General features: G+C 34.1%; 1 pseudogene across 1 annotated transcript; it reads left to right on the top strand.

Annotated features, from left to right (window-relative positions):
• The first annotated feature begins 6,093 nt into the window (after positions 1-6,093).
• On the top strand, positions 6,094-13,472 carry LOC116537844 (annotated as a pseudogene). The gene is made up of 2 exons (XR_004263387.1): positions 6,094-6,288; positions 12,535-13,472. The product of XR_004263387.1 is annotated as an X-ray repair cross-complementing protein 6 pseudogene (transcript).
• The last annotated feature ends 206 nt before the right edge of the window (positions 13,473-13,678 follow it).

Genomic DNA, 13,678 nt, shown 5'->3' with positions numbered 1-13,678 from the left:
TATTAAGCCTAGTACCCATTAGTTATTTTTCCCTAACCCTCTCTCTCCTTCTACCCTCCACCCTTGATAGACCCTAGCGTGTGCTGTTCCCCTCTATGTGTTCATGTGTTGTCATCAATTATTGTGTGATTTCTTTTTTCCACGAGTTCATTAGGCAAAGTAGTGTAAATTATACAACACGTAGGTGTAGACTATTTGACTTGCATTCATTATATGACAGTAAAGATATGTTTAGTTATATTCACTTTCTAATCTCTATATGTATTGCAATTTGGGCTTCAGCAATACTGCTTGCCACATTGCTAAATTCTCTGCATATTTATTGCTGAAAGACCACACACTTGCCTCACAACATAGCAATTTATATCAGTACATTTCACCAGTAAACCAACAAAATAATTTTATACATATATTTGTAAATATGACATTTGAAAAAATTGTAGCTCTCTGGTTGTAAGATATTTTTGAAAGACAGGTCTGCTGTATTTTGAGGATTGGTTCAGCTTTTTGTATTTTCAAATCCCCAGATAATTATTCAAAAAGCAAAACCATATGAACCTGATCTTTATTCCATTATTCTAATATAGCCTCCTACCTCACAGCCCGAGAAACTCGGTGAAAAGGAGGAAGTTACCATTCAGTGAAGATGATTAGAGCAGCCCCTGTGAATTATTTAAGAGTGAATAAGACGGCAAGTATTTGGTGTTTTCGAAAGAATACTACTGATATGAAAGACAAGAAGTGGCACTGAAAATATTTTGAGATGCAGCCCCCTGCCTTTAGAATTAGTGTTTTCTTTTCATCACAGAGAAGTTAAGTTATAGTAATGTAACAAAATACTATAATGTAATGTATCCATTTTGTATAGCCACAAAAAATAATGAACCTTTTTTTTTCTGACAATATCAAGCCAAAATAACTATTCAATGAAGAAAAAAAGGAAGCGATTCTACACTTCATCCTATCTACTATCTTTTTTCTAGCCATCACAATAAATCCTTTACATATTTTTTCTTCCCTTTTCTTTCTAATTCTGACTTTCTTTATCACTTGTAAATCAAATATGAAAAATTTTAAAAGCAGATATTATCTCTACCTTTCAGGAGCTTAAAATCTCATAGAGTAAACATAAATAATGAAAATAAACTGCAGTGAGGTTTGGGTAAAAGATTATGATAGGGTAAAAAATAGGGTAGAAACAACGTGTCCTGGTAGTAGAGAGGAAGTCACCACCAACTGAGATCTGAAAGGTGAGTCTGAGTCTGATGAAGAGGGAGGGGCTTCTGGGTGAGGAGGGTGTGGGCATTCCAGATACAGAAAGAAATTAAGTGAGGCTTAAAGACAGAGATAAAACTGTGGCAGAGCCTACCAGCTCTGTGCTACAATTCATTTTGTCTTCTTCCTGGACATTGATCAACACTATTTCCAAGCTTCTCTTTCAATTATGTATGTAGGTGTGGCATGTGATTATTTCCCATCAATAAAATGTGAGCAAAAATGATATGTGTAACTTCTGAGCCAAGTCCACCCTCCCTTTCAGATTTGTCAGTTGAGTACCAGAATGTACCTGCAGATGGCAGACTCACAAGATGGGAAGAATCTCTTCCTGAGGCACTGTCAGAAGGCCTGCCAACAGGAACATCCAATCCGCTAATATCGAAACAAGAAGTACACATCCATTGTGTTTAAGCCATTACACATTTGTCCTATCTCAGCTAACACAGGGGCTAAATGGTGGTAGTAGTGAGGGAGACTTGCAGGCTGGATTAAAGAGTCTGATCTTTATTATAAGGGCAATAAGGAACTACTGAAAGGATTTTAACTGGAAAGTGTCATGTTCAAAATGCTGGTTATCTTCAATCTGCTTTAATAATGATGAATGTATAGCCATTGTTTTAAATAATTTAGGTAATTTTCCCCAGATCCTGCCCCCTCACATGATTAATAATATATGCATGATTTACTCAAGTACTTTTAGTAAATTATTATATACAAGACCATAGCCCATCTTTTTTTGTTGTTGTTTTGTTTTTGTTTGTTTGTTTGTTTGTTTGAGACGGAGTCTTGCTCTTTCGCCAGGCTGGAGTACAGTGGTGTGATCTTGGATCTCTGCAAACTCCACCTCCCTGGTTCAAGCAATTCCCCTGCCTCAGCCTCCGAAGTAGCTGGGACTACAGGCACATGCCACCACCATGGCTGGCTAATTTTTTTATATTTTCAGCAGAGATGAGGTTTCACCATGTTAGCCAGACTAGTCTCAAACTCCTGACTTCAGGCAATCCCACCAGCCTCGGCCTCCCAAAGTGCTGGAATTACAGGAGTGAGCCACCACACCTAGCCCCATAGCCCATCTTGATACAGATAATAATCATAAATATCTAGAGTTGAAAGAATATAATAGATAATTTTCTCATAGTCCATTATTTTACAGTAAAGGAAGAAACATACAGGTAAGATGTTCAAAGTCACCAGGGGATAAGAGCAAAGTGTGAGATCAGGAACTACAACCAAACTCTTTTGCTATCATTCCAAGGCTTTTCACACTTTGCTTAGCTGTTTTAATTTCTTTAGCTCAAGTGCTTGAAACCTATCAGATTACTCAGGGGACATGAATTAAAGGATTAACCACTAATAAGTTAAAGTTTTGCACTAAAAATAAATAAAGTATCAAGCCATTAAAAGACATGGAGAATTATTTTTTCCCATTTCGGTAAAAAATGTCTTTGTATTTTGATAAATACATTAAATCTGTGGATCTCTTTGGGTGGTATGGCAATTTTAGCAATATTAATTAATCCAATCTATGAATGCAGTATATCTTTCCATTTATTTGTGTTCTCTTCAATTTTTTCATCAATGTTTCATAGTTTCAGTGTAGATCTTTCATGTCCTTGCTTAAAGTAAGGCATCTTACTTTTTTGTAGCTATGTAAATGGAATTTTAAAAAAAAATCTTTTTCAAATGATTCATATTAGCATATGGAATCACAAGGGAGTCAGAATAGCCAAAGCAATCCCGAAAAGAAAGAACAAAGTAGGAGGTATCACACTACTTACTTTAAAATATACTACAAATCCGTAATAACTAAAATAGCATGGTACTGGCATAAAAGCAGATACATAAACCAAATAAGTAGAATGAGATCCCAGATATGGATTCATACACCTCCAGCCACCTAATTTTTTACAAACATGGCAAGAACATGGCAAGGACACACTGGCACAAAGATACTCTCTTTAGAAAATGGTACTGGAAAAATTGGATACCCACATGCAGAAGAGTGAGACTAGACCCCTTCCTGTCATCATATTCAAAAATCAACTCAAAATGAATTAGACTAAAATGTAAAACCCGAGACTGTGAAACTAATAGAATAAAACATAGGAGAAATGCTTTATGACTTTGTGCTGGGATAACTGACTTGAATGTTCTTACCACAGAGAAATGATAAATGCATGTGGTGACAGATATACTAAATATCCTGATTTAATCATTACACAACACACATGCATTCTGAAACATCAAATTGTACTCCATAAATAGGCACAATTATAATGTGTCGATTTTTAAAAATAATAATTAAATAAGAAAAACAGGCAAGGACATAAAAAGCAATTTACAAAAGAAGAAATAAGTTTACTTTATAATTTATTACCTCTGAAAGAATCAAACATCTATTCGAAGCTCAATGAAACCCCCCCAAAAAAGACATGAAGGAAACTTAAATGCATATTACTAAGTGAAGAAAGTAAATCTGAAAAGGCTATGTACTCTGTGATTCCAACTATCTGACATTATGGAAAAGGCAAAACTTTGGAGACCCTAAAAATGATCAATTGTTGCTGAGTGGGGAGGTAAAGGAGGGAAGACTAGGTGAAACATAGGGGATTTTAGGTCACTGAAACTACTCTCTATGATACTGTACTGATAAATGGTAAATACATGTCATTATACCTCTGTACACTGCCAAGAGTGAATGATAATGATGTGTCAATGTAGGCTCACCAGTTATAACAAATGTACTACTCTGGTGGGAGATATTGATAATGTGGAGGTTATGTATATGTATGGACAATTAGCATATGGAAAATCTCTGTATTTTCTTCTAAATTTTGCTTTGAATATAAAACTGCTCTAACAAAGTCTATTTTCTAAAATATTACAATTTTGGCAATAGCATTGATTTATAAATTTGAAAATGTTTATGTAATTTTAAGAACATAGAAATACAATGTATTATTTCTTCTACCTTTAATTGATACTTCATTGAACTAAAACGAATGAAATATTTTTGCACCTTATAACTCCTTACAAACAACGTCTCTATATAAGTTAAGAAAAGTATTTTGATGACCACCTTCTATCTTTGTCTTTAAAATGTTATGTCTTCATAATCTGACTCTTCCTGTACATCTTTTTCAGAACTCATTTCCTAGTCTGGAAGGGAATTGCCACAGCCCCTAAGTGTTACTCTATTGCCAATTGTAGAATACCTGATGAGACTGAATTGACTTAGATTGGCATTTTGCCTGTGCTGCCAAATAATAAGAGATAAAAGGCACTCTGTTGAGGAAGTTGCTTTTTAATTTTCCTGGGGTAACTAAAAGCCCATGGCTGTTACTGGAAATAATGATAGAAATATATCCATCTGCAAATATAAGAATAAGTGAGTTGAATATATCAAATGAAAATGAAGGAACATTAGAGTAGCTCGCAGATCAGTAAATGAGAAACTATAATAAAGCACATGATGGCACATATTAAGAAAGTATTAGCCAGTGTGGACATTTTCCTGCAATTGATATTAATTTGGTGTCAATACAGATCCAAGGAATGAAAAACCATCTCATTCTCTAATGGCAAAATGGAAATTAATGGAAATAATATGTGTAACATGTGTTAAAACTTCTCAATAGCACAGTTGCATTTGGTTCTTTATCCTCTAATCTCATAACACAAAAGTATAATCCATAATTAATTATAAATAAATGTATCAGTCTAAATATGTGTATATATACACACATATATATATGTGTGTATATATACATATATATATGTGTGTATATATATATATATATATAGTTTATAACCAAAAGCACCAGTAAAGGTGGATATTCCATTAACAGGTAGAAATCATTTCAAAATAAACTTGAAATAACAAGTGATTCTAGTCTTTAACATTGTATGGCTCATGATGATAAGTTCAAGAATAGGTTATGCCCGTCTGCACATTGTACATGCTTCTACAAATGAACATTCAATATACTAGGAATGACAAACATATTGATAATATATATGACAGTCAAATCTGAGAGAACAGGAAGTTGACCAAGGATAAGAGGTATAGGAATTGCAGAAAGAGAACTATCCAGTGTAATTCTAACTTTGGGGGAGAAAGCTGTCAATGCTTCATTTTCCTTGTATGTAAAATGGTCATGATCATAATTATCTTACAAGTTTCATGTGACAATTAGAAATTTTACACACCCACATACAACACATGATGTCTGGCATTGTATCTAGAAGGTATCTAAAACATGATAGACTAATTATCATTATTAATATTATTTTTGGATTACGATTATTATCACTTTAAGCTCCACAGGTCAAAGTTCTCAGTCAGTTCATCAATACATTTTTTCTTTCAGAATGAATGATAAATGATGATATAAATATTTAACTGAAAAATTACTACTTCAAGAGATGTACATTTTCTAATTATATATTATGTACACACATATAGTCATTACTTTAGGTAGAATAATATACATATTTTATTCTACTAGGATTAAAATAAATGATATTATGCTACAGAAGTATGGTTACCAATTACTTCCTTAAGGAAAAAGATAATTTGCCACAGCTGTTAACTGAAGTTTCAAAACTTTTGTGAAAGCTGTATGAAAGTGTTCTTCATTTAACAACAATGAATACAAGGTAGTTAACTTAAAAAAAAAAAAAAAGGCTTCAAGCATATTATTTCATGTGGCCCTGGAGAGCATTGGACAGAAAGTTCAGGATAAACTATAAAAAGCAGTGTGAAGAGAGGGGGCTGGTGAAAAGGGCCAAGGAGCTCTGGGGCCATGTGAATCCATGTGGAAAAATGATCGGTGCTGGAGAAGGTTAAATTCTCAGTCCCTGAAGTCTCGCTGCTGTGGCTACAGCCCAAGAAAGTTAATGAAAGAAAGGAGCACTGACAACTCCTGCTGCTTCGACAGGAGCTTACCACCTCATTACTGGCCAGATTCTTACAACCAAAAGAAAAGAATACTTCTGCCAAGAAAAAGAGTAAGGGCTAGAGTGAGAGAGTCATCCAAGCAAAGCATTGCTGATATTGGGCGAGGATCAAAGTAATATCAAACAAAGGGAACTGGACAATAAATAGCTGAGCCAAAAGCTATGACCAAAGACTAGACAAGTATCCAAACCCTAGGCAGGAGACGTGGAAAGGACAGTTAAATCTCTTAGTCCCCCCTGCAACACAGGAAAAAGTAAATGAAGTGACACCATCTGCTCACTTTCCCAAAAGAGAGAGTTTCAACTCTTCATAGTTAGCAAGGCAAACATTTTCAGAAGCATTTTTCTAATTACAAATGATTAGAAATGATTCCTAGAAGTGAAGACTTAACTCACAGTGTGCCTGATTAATGACTGTTTTCTGCACATCCCACTGCACTTTGTGCTTACTTTGAAAGCACTGGCTAGAGACAGTTTCTGAGGCTTTGAAATTATCCTCTTAAAGATAATAGGATGCTACACTTTTTCTCTCTGTTTCTCTAAGCATACAAATACATGATTTTTTTTCCCTAAAGCACAATAGAAAATCACAGTGTTCTTTCAAGACTAGCAAACGCAGTTTTTGTTTCAGGTTTAGGGAAGCGGGCGTTGTGGTGTGTGTGTGTGTGTGTGTGTGTGTGTGTGTGTGTGTTTGTATACCAAACTAGAGATGTGTGAGGGACACAGATTCACTAAAATTTAATGTTAAAACATAAATTTAAATATATATAGTAATGTCTTCCATGAAGATATATTTCTTGCTGTAGATTTAGTTATTTAACTACCAGTATCATCTCTGTTTAAAAAGTAAATCATCACTATACCACATTAAAAACTGACAATACCAAGTGTTGGTGGAGAAGTGGAGCAAACAGAACTCTCATACATAGCTGGTGGATGTAAATTAAGAAAGCTGTTTGATAGTATCTAGCAATTCTGAATCTAAACCCTCTCTGTCCCAGCAATTACATAATTCAAACACATATGTATATGTACATCAAAAGATAGGAACTAGAAAGTTTTTAGCATTATTAGCCAAACTGGAAACAATGCCAATGGAAGACTGGATAAATGAACTGTGATTTATTCTCACAACAGAATACTGCACAGCATGGTTTGGATCTGGCCCACCACCTGCTGTTGTAAATAAAGTTTTATTAGAAAACAGACTTGTTTATTAACTTACATATTATCTACAGTTGCTCTCATATTATAACATGCCACAAGGGCAGTGTTAGGGAGTTGTGATGGAGACCATAAAGTTCCCAAAACATAAATATTTATCATTATTTACTTGTTATAGGAAAATTTTTCTGACTGCTGCTCTCTAGCAAAAAACATGAGTTACCATTATAGTCAGCAGCATGGATAATCCTCACAAACAAAATATTGTGTAAAAACAGCCAGATAGCATAGTGAACTTACTGTTTGATTTCATTTATATAAATTTCAAAAGCATACAAAGTTAATATATGGTAATGGATGCCAAAAAATGATTACATTTGTTAGGAAATTAAGGTCTAGAAGGAGCATGAGGCACTTTCTAGGACTGCCTCTATATGAATAATGGTTTCATGATTGTGTTAATTTTATTTGTGAAAAATGACATAACTTGTGAACTTTCCTGTATATTTCAAAAATTTTGCTTAGAAAAGTAAAAAAAAAGAAATTAATCACAAGTAAAAATGAAGGCAATTTCAATTTTGTTGATGGTTACTTAAAATATTTTCAAGATTTTACCTGTCTCTCTCAAGTGTTGTTTCTACTAATGATAGAAAATAAATGCTAAATAACAACAAGAAAATATAAGCCTATAGATATTAAGTACAAAGCTTATTTTAAAGTTGGGAGTTATAAACTGAAAATGAACAATTTACAATGAGGTCCTCCTTACCTTTATACAACCAAAATATATAGATGCTACTTTTTGTCTACAAATAATTTTTGAAGTTTTCTAAAACAACATAGAAAATAACCCCCAAAGTTGTTAAGGCACTACATTTCCTACAAGAAAACACTTAAACAGCAAAAGCAACAAGTTGCTTTTGAGTTTCTTTTACTGATATTTGCTTTACCATATGTCATTTAGAATATTTAAAGCTATTTAAAATTTATTTTCTTTCTCAGATTTAATTAAAATATATCTTTTAATTTATTAATATTAATTATGTACTTTTCCTCTTCTCATTGACTAGGTGAGTAGAACTAAATAAAGTACATGATATTTCTAATTTGCATTATTAGAAATTCCAACATTATCTAGAATTATTTATCTGTTTAAATTATGAAGTAACACAGGTATAATCAAGGATGATGAATCATATTTGGAAATCCATATGAACTGCTTCCATTTGTGCCCTTCCTTTCTCACTTCTCTTTCCTCTTTATCATTGAATCTTTAATATTACTGAATAAATGTCACTTAAAATATAGCAGAGGCAACTAGAAAATTTTTTTAAGGAATACAAAAATCAAATGATAAATTCTTCTTTAATCAATTTCAATGTGAAGAGAACGTTAGAAAAGCAACTCATAGCTTCAGACATATATCTGATTTTCTGAGATTGACTTGGTGTATTTGTTCTTAACTTTTAAAAAAATACGTGGAGTACAAATATAATTTCTGTACATAAGTAGTAAAATTGAAAAGTGAAATTCAATGTTGCAAACCCTTGAAAATCCATGAGTTCTTCTTAAAAAAAGGTATTCTGATACTAGATTTTTAAATGAATCAATAATAAATCAGAAAGAAAATCAAATAATTATCCAATATTGTGGAGGCAGAGTACCTAGATTTATGGCTGGAAGGATTTAGGACAGCTAGAAAGTTTCAAGTACTTCCACAACATCATCAGAATAAGTACATACACACACAGCGGCAGATGTTCAAACACAAAAAAACTCCTGAATGCCACACAGACATTGAACCCTGCAGACTGTCCATGTTTTCTTTTTCTCATCCCCCTAGAAAAGAACTCACATTTTAAAAATTGAGCTCTAAGTCTTCCCTTTTGTAAATACTCTCTGTTATAATTTGTTCTCCTAACTATAAGTTCCAAGAAAGAAGAGATAACATGTGTTTGCTCAATATTATGTTTCCAAGATCTGGCATTGTATCTAAAACATAGCAGGAGATCAATGAATACTTATTATATGAAAACAAATTAATGAATGAATGAAGACAGACAAAATCAACCCTAAATAACTGCAGATGAGAAAAACTTAAAAAAATATATAATCAACCACAAGTGAAATAAACAACAAGGACAGGAAAAAGGAAGTCTTGAGTTGCAGATCTTGTTTATTCATCTTAAACCACAAGTTAAATTCAATTAGAAAAATTAAGACAATAATGTTAGCAATGGCTGTTTCAAGATAATAGAGAGCAATCAACGTTCTTTATATTTGTAGTTGTCTATCACATATTCTACAATAAGATTTATTATTTTATATTCAGAAAAAGCAAAAATAAAGAAAACAAAACATCTGTTTTAACAAACATTTACTTGTTGTCTAGTATATACTAGGCATTGCCCAGATGTGTAGATATAAATATGAGGAGAACAAGATCCCCACCATTAAGTACTCAGATTTCTGCAGAAGACAGACAGTAAAATGAATCACTATAAGCAGTATAATGAGTGCTACAATCGGTGTGTTCATCAATCACTAGAGAGAAAGTAATCATCTGTGCATATGTATAGCAGAGTGGAGAGGCCTGAGAAGATTCACAAAGTGGGTGACCTGTAAACTGTTTTCTTTTAGATTATATTTAAGGGAATTACTTAATGAACCATTAGGTTTAGTCATACTGATCTTAAAACCATTCCATTACAGATTTTAGTAAAATTATGAGAGCTTGAGAACATAACTATAAATAAACTAAGCATTTATAATTTAAGTAATAATCACAATCATGAAGCTAGAGAAGTACTAAGTGATGGAAAGTATTTGTAAATGAAGAAGAAAACTGCTTTCCTTTTTTTTTTTTCAGAAACCATCAATTTAAATTAAAATAAATGAGCTTTTATAAGTGAGTAGCTCCAAAATAATTTTCTTTCAGAAAATGATTTTTTTCTTTAGTGATCTCTTACAATGAAACACTCTGATAATCTCACAACTTTGCCAGAATCAGATGAAACTAAGAGGTAAATGTTGCATTTGTTCATTCAAATAAAACCAGTAAAACAGAATGAGGGGAAGAAAGCAACCTATAAAATAAAGGCCATTATATTTCTTGTATTTGTCCGTATATATGGGGTTTTTTTAGTCCCAGAATAGTGGGTTAGTTTAGAATCATACTTATCTCCTCTTCCTCTTCTAGAATCTTTGAAATCGGTGGGAGCTACACACACACACACACAAAGGGATTGAGTATGAGAAGAATAAAAGACAACAGCCTTTTGAAACCAAAATTATATTCATAACAATGCCCATTTTAAATATACTCAGTTTGATAGAGTAACCTTTTTGAACATTTAACTAGTTAATGAGTTAGGAGACTCCTGATTTTAGGCAGTGACTTTCTACTTTTTTAAGTGCTTAAATAGAAAAATCTTTAAAAAGACAATAAGATGGAGTCCTCATTGCTCAACTGATTAAAAATAATGTTTAATATTTATTAAGTATATAAAAGCTGTGGCTATACAATATAATAAAGTGATAAAGTCATCTTCCCCAAGGAGCCTATAATTGAAATGTGTCTGGTCTTACTTTCAGAACAACCTGAGTGATTAAAGTTTAAATAGCTATGAAATAGAGTTTTTTGAAAATGAAGAGTGTTTTGGAAGGATTCCCCTCTCTAAATTTATTTAGAAGGTACTGGTCACCTTCCTTACCATGTATGCCACCAGATGAGGCATCTGCAAGATGTTTACCAGATAATCTATACTACATAGCAGGTATATGTTATCAGATATATTAGAGGAAAAATCATGAAGAGTGTGAGACAAGAGATTTTAAGGGTGATGAACTGCATAATTATGTACTTATTCTAAAGAACCTAAAATAGATTAAAACTAAATAAATAAAATAATACACATAACATTATCTACCTAACCTAAGGGTAAAGATAGTGTAATAAAAAGACTTGGGTTCTTTCTTCCAGATTCAACTATAAATTAAACTTTTCTATCAGATAGACTACCAAAACATTTTTATTGAGACATTATGTGATTTGCAAATAAACCATATTCCCCAGCTCTCCTGCTGGTAACAGATTTTCCAAGATGCATTTAATAATGTGAATTCCCATGAAGAATACTTATAGTAATCTGGGACATAGAGGAAACATCTACTATGAACTCTTACTTTAGTTGCCTATTAGAAGAGGACCATTATTAGGCTTCTGCACTTCAGAATTTCATGAAGAACAAGTTCTTCTATTACTCCAGAATTTCATGAAAAACAGGTGCTTCTGTAATATTTCTAATACAATATTACCATAGTCTCCTCTCCCCAGACTTAGATGAAGGAGCCAGAGGCCTGTACATAACCATTTGTCATAAAATGCATTTAAAAAAATTTTTTTTAATAACTGCTATTTATTTCAGTGAATTGAAAAATCAACGTGCAACAAGAGTAAAAATAAGAAATTTAGGAACAAAGTATAAGACCTGTGCCAGAATTGTAGTTTTTTAAAAAAGTGAATTAGCTGTCACATTCCAGCAAAATGTACATGAAGTAAACTAATCTCCAGGCAGTCCGTGAGCCTTGAGAGAAGTCCCTCTCCCACTCTGCTCCATGCACCAGGGGAACCATCGGTCCAGATCTTTATTCAACAGGGACTCATCTGCTCTCTTTTTACTCCACTAGGCTCCATTATTGCTAAGGGGACTACAAAAAGACATTATAAGGTAAGGTCATTTATTAGCTACTTCCATTTCTAGTTCTTTTTATTTTATCACAGACACACATAATTACAAACATTGTGCGTTATAGGTTTTTAAAGTAATCTACAGAATAAGCTTTATCATTACTAACTTGAAATAGTAACCATTATCACAATTGCAGCCATAATCATGATATACAGAATCTTAATGTAATTTCTCTGCCCCAGTCCCTTGGCGTCACACTAACCTCAGGTTCCATTTATTATGCACCTGCTATGTGACAAGTATGAGTATAGAGGTATGAGAATGTAGGCTTATGGAGCTTGTGTTCTTTATGGGGATATACAGAAGATAAGTAAATGGATAAATAAATATTTTGTGATAGGAATGCTAAAGGTAACAAAACTGGTGATGCTATTCAGCATAGAGAGTATCTGAGTTGAGAGGAGACGAAGGCACTTCTCAGACTAAAGCAATAGAAAAGCCTCCCTGGACACCCCGGAGGAACGTCCCCTCTTATTTTGTGGCTTTGGTGCCACAGGACAAGAAGTTGGATGACCAGAAAATTCAGGTCACTCCTCCAGGCTTTCAGCTGGTCTTTTTACCATTTGCTGATGATAAAAGGAAGGTGCCCTTTACTGAAAAAATCATGGCAACTCCAGAGCAGGTGGGCAAGATGAAGGCTGTCATTAAGAAGTTCTGCTTCACATACAAAAGTGACAGCTTTGAGAACCCCACACTACAGCAGCACTTCAGGAACCTGGAGTCCTTGGTCTTCGATTTGATGGAGCCTGAACAAGCAGTGGACCTGACATTGCCCAAGGTTGAAGCAATGAATAAAAAACTGGGTTCCCTGGTGGATGAATTTGAGGAGCTTGCTTACCCACCAGATTACAATCCTGAAGGGAAAGTTACCAACAGAAAACATGATAATGAAGGTTCTGGAAGCAAAAGTCCCAAGCTGGAGTATTCAGGAGAGGGGCTGAAGACCCACATCAGCAAAGGCACACTGGGCAAGTTCACTGTGCCCATGCTGAAATAGGCTTGCCAGGCGTACGGGCTGAACAGGGGGCTGAAGAAGCAGGAGCTGCTGGAAGCCTTCACTAAGCACTTCCAGGACTGACCAGAGGCTGTGCACCCAGCTGTCCTTCCACAGTGTGGCCAGGCTGCCTGGCCTTGTTCTCAGCCAGTTAAAATGTGTTTCTCCTGAGCTACAAAGAGTCTACCAGACAGAAGTTGAGGGACTTTATGTTTTTGAGGCTTTCTGTTGCTATGGTGATGGTGTAGCCCTACCACTTTGCTGTTCCTTACTTTACTGCCTGAATAAAGAGCCCTAAGTGTTTACTAAAGAAAAAAAAAAAAAAAGCCTCCCTGGAATGCAAAAATGAGCTGTTGCCTAAATGACGAGAGGAGGTAGTTATGGGCTGATCTGGCCAAGATGGGGTCAGAGAGGAAATCTGAGTGTATCATTCCATTTTCACACTACTGATAAAGACATACTCTAGACTAGGAAGAAAAAGAGGTTTAATAGACTTGCAATTCCACATGGCTGGGGAGGCCTCACAAACATA

This window comes from Sapajus apella, unplaced genomic scaffold (assembly GCF_009761245.1).
Source record: "Sapajus apella isolate SASKATOON/1434 unplaced genomic scaffold, GSC_monkey_1.0 scaffold4, whole genome shotgun sequence".
NCBI lineage: Eukaryota > Metazoa > Chordata > Mammalia > Primates > Cebidae > Sapajus > Sapajus apella.
The sequence above is the reverse complement of the archived record's forward strand: the minus strand, read 5'-3'. Positions and strand labels throughout refer to the sequence as shown.